The following is a 4,410-nucleotide window of genomic DNA, read 5'->3' on the forward strand; positions in this document are numbered from 1 at the left end:
AGTATGGCCAGGAGAAAGGGGGGAAATGACACCCGGAGCAAAGAGCAGAAGAGAAATAGGAGCATTAGGAAAGCACATTATTAGACTGTGCAAGTTGACAAGCAGCAGAGCAGCTGCTGACAAAGGTCTCCGTTCCGTCACCATCCTGCTACAGTCCAGATCACGCCAAAATATGCCAGCAGCGCACGAGAGCCACCAAACAGTTCAGTGTTCCCCGATGGAGGCATTTGGTGCGTTTGCCGTGAGATCTGACACTACGCAATGTTTGTGAAGATCTGGGTTGCCAGGTATCACCGACAGTGATTTAGTAATGGACGTTTGGTGGTTCTTCTTTCCTGCACTGCTGCGCGAGCTGGGGCTGCTTCCACAGAACCTATAAAACATAGTGGAGCCGCTGCAAGTCATTAAAGCTTAACATCGGCTATAAACATCAGTTACCTTTAGCCATCCTTCAGGTTCTCTTTATCTCCATGAATTTACAAGGTTTCTACCAGAGAGGACCAGCTTACAGTAACTGAAGTACTATAAACAAGCATCTCTCTCATAACCTTGGGTTCACAAACCCAACCGGTACAAGACTGGCTAATCACCGTGCCGAGAGCAGGAGGAACATAGAGCGGTGCAAACAGCCCATGGCTCCTTCATCTAGAGGTCTGCAACACCGTTCTCTGCACACCGCTGGTCCATTGCTCTACCCCAATGAGTTTACACATGGCTTTTTATTTGCTTTAAATGGGGGGCAAAAACCCCCCAAACCACTAAAGACCCATGCAAGCTCCTGTGACGCATCTGTACGCAACTCGAGGAGCTCTCTGTCAGTACTTTCCTGTGGAGTAAATCTCAGAAGACAAAGATGCTGAAGCATCTTGAAAGGTTATCCAGTGCCTGTGCTGTTTACTGCTGATGCTGTGTTCAGCGTACTACAGGACTGAGAAAGTTCAGCCTAGGAGTTTTGGCAGACCAAAAATTACTGAATTTGAGATGCTGTGCAGCGAACACGCATCCTGGTCCTCATCAGTACTGGGAGGAGGATGACGGCGGAATCACAGATCAGCCTGGTGGAAGTTACATCAGTATTGGTTCCTGGAGACCACGGCTCTCCATTCTCAACCCCTAATGTACCAGACACCTTCACAGTTGGAAGCTTCACCAAAAACAAATGAAAAAAAGATTAAAAAAAAGCAGACGATGGAGAAATAACTACTTTTTAGGCTTAAACAGTAATCTTACAGAGGAAGCGCTGCTAGCCTTTTCCACGGTGGGAAACTTATTTCTACCACAGCCACTTGTTCTTCAAGAGCTGACTTAGAGGAAGGTTTGCAGGTTTTAGCTAAAGAAGATGATCTTTAATGTTTTGCTGAATAAATTTGGTTAATTTGAATGTGAAAGTTGTCTGCTATTACATACCAAAGATGTAACCCTCAGTTGCTACCATGATTCTGTGTAAGGTGGTCCCTCACTTCCTCATGAAATTCCAGACCCACGTAAGCGCCTCACAGCCTTTTCTACGATACTGGTGTATCTGCCAGTTTTTTAAATGAATGTTTTAGTTTGTGTATCCAAAACAGAAAGAGAAGTATTAAGGCTTGTTTGTTCCAGTTTAACAACAAATTTAACCCAAACTTAGGATGCGTGATGATGGTATTTTTAGTGCTGTCTGGACACCCTACTGACCTTTTTAAGGGAAACCGCTGTTTACCTAAACTTGATCAAAGTATTGTATTTACAGATCTGTATGAAATATAAAAAAAAACCCAGAACACATTCCTCTGCTGAACCTAACAGTCCTTACCTGTCTGTAGACAGAGGCAGTCCTCCTCAAAATACTTCATGCAGAAGTAAAATGTAAGCAATGCCAGGAATGATGTCTGTGGGTGCTGCAGATGGCATGGCCCAAGCCTGCATTTCGTGTTCTTTACACTGCTGGTTTCAAAGACGAGCGTGCTGACTGCCTGCATCAGGAAAATTTGTTCACATCACCTGCCCAACCCAAAACGTTGCTCTTGTAGGAAGCAACAGAAAAAGTTTATCCCAGATTTTCCTTCTCTGGTCCAGAGTGTTCACGTTAGTTTGAGGACGGCCGCGGCTAAACAGAGTAGAGCGACAGTAAGGGGTGGTGCGGCGGTGCAAGTACACAACTGTTGTCCCTTGTGAAGCCACGCAACAGGAGGTGCTTCTCCAGCAACATTCTTTGGCTGCCTGGGTCACAGCTCTTCCGTGCCACACAGCACCAGCCAAACGCTTTGGCAAGTACTGCAGGACGGAGGGCTTAATGTCATTAGACGTGAAGTACAGTTATATAGGACAAATGACAAAACTCCCCTGTATGCACATCATCTTTATACGCACACACTCACAAGCTACTCTGACCCAAGGTGGCAATCAGTATGCCTCTAGCTGTTGTCACCGGGTGCAAATTTTCCATTACAGAGCCTCGGGCTAGCCCGCGTAGCAGCTGTTGTGAACTTCTTGTAGCCACTTTGAAACATTTGGGAGCACACTATGTTTAAGAGCAAGTATTATCTTGCATTCTATATCCTTGGCCTAGAACTGAGGCTACATGAAAACCTAGATGAACTATCAGGTCTGTCTATACAGTTAGCATTTAAACATTCCCTACAATCCAACTGCAAACTTAATTTGTGCTAGTATACAATGAGCTTAACCCCAGGTTTTGTTACTTGGGTTGACTTTTTTTTTTTTTACATTGTTTTAGAACTTTAGTATTCGATCAGAGTTCTGACTATGCTTAAATTCCTCACCTAGAACACAAGAAAACACAAAAATTACCAGAGGAAGTGTGTAACTGTTTAACTAGCTGCGTTTAGCGACACGGTATGAGTTACCCAGGCTACTCCACTTCATAAACAGGATCAGGAGCTTATATAAACGGTGTTCCCAAATCCCTTTCCAACAGAGACAAGGCTCCCATCCTTGCAAAGAACGCAAGCCACAGAAGTTACAGAAAACTGCTAACGCAGACCTCTGCCCAACTGAACTTGGGTTTAAAAAAAAAAAAAAAAAAAAAAAAAAAAGCTGCCTACCCAAATGAGGAAACGGTTACAAATTATCCTTCCCTTTTCGGGATTGACAGTTTTAGAAACAGTCATTTAGGCCTAACAAATACATTACATACATGTACAAGTACGTCCAATGCAGTAAGAACTACCACTTTCACTCGTTGAAGTGGACTGCATCACACCAGCCAACACGAAGCACAAAATGCACCACGCTGAGACAGCGCTGCCGCCACTTACAATCTGTACGGACTCGTGACAAGTGGGACTGTTAGGCTGATCGGTCCAGCTGTTGGAAGAAACAATCTCCCAGACGAGGACCGAGAGCCTCCTTTCCTGGCTTTAGCTTCCAGGCAACCGACCTGCTGAAGGGCTCAGCTGACAGACCTGACTCCTCACCCCTTGGCAATTACAGGCCACAAATGCCACAATGGCAAGCGGCAGCCACCTCTCCCTCGCTGCCATCACCATAATTCCCTGAGCCTAAACACATCCCCCAAATTAGCCCTGCAGCTGTCTCCCCATGCTTTTGCATCCAGTTGCCTCGCTATTTCTGCACAGCGCTCTCCTTCATTTTGAAAGGACAAAACCAAAATTAAAAATACCAACAGTTCTCCATGTTGAGACTTTGGCTCTGTGGTTTTTAGGACATTTTTGTTAATATTTCTTAATTTGTCTGGACCACCAATAGGCAACTTTCCAACTCTGATTTTACTGGTATTTAACTTGTTTCAGATCCTTTAATTTTTATTACGAGTTTAACTGCAATTTATGGCTGAAAAATAATGGATAAAAGTATTGAACAACAGCCAGAAAGTTAGAACTTGTTTTGTCACCAATTTCTCCTGGTACGTTGTATCAAGCTTTTAAGAATTGTTGGATGTGTGTTAATCTTTCTTTTAATTAATTTTTAATAGTTCCTGGCTCTGACATTCACAAATAGTTAACAAAATTGTGTTTCATATGCTTGCCCTCTTAAAATTATGACAAACTCTTCTGGTGGCATTCCCTGACAATCAGGATGAAATGATTTTTGCTGTGTGGGCTTTGTAGTCCTGTTCTTTTTGCTGTGCCAACATCAACATTCAACCAGCCACATGGCGAGCTATTTCAGAGTGCAGAACGTGCCAGAAATCTCAACAAAGTCAGTAGTGTTTCTCTCCTTTTAACCATCTCACCGTGACTCCAGCAAGTGCCAAAGGCGGCACAAGAGAAAACCGGGCTACCCACTCTGCTCAGCCACCCCACAGAACTGCGTGCTGATTCTCGGGGGAGATAAGGCTCCTGAGAAGACACATAAATGCTGACTTTATTATCCATACAGCAATATTAAGTCTTGTTTAACCTATACTCCAAGGTGACACCAACTGCAGAACAAAAGACAAGAAACCAC

The sequence above is a fragment of the Falco peregrinus genome, chromosome 5 (genome assembly GCF_023634155.1).
Source record: "Falco peregrinus isolate bFalPer1 chromosome 5, bFalPer1.pri, whole genome shotgun sequence".
Classification (NCBI taxonomy): domain Eukaryota; kingdom Metazoa; phylum Chordata; class Aves; order Falconiformes; family Falconidae; genus Falco; species Falco peregrinus.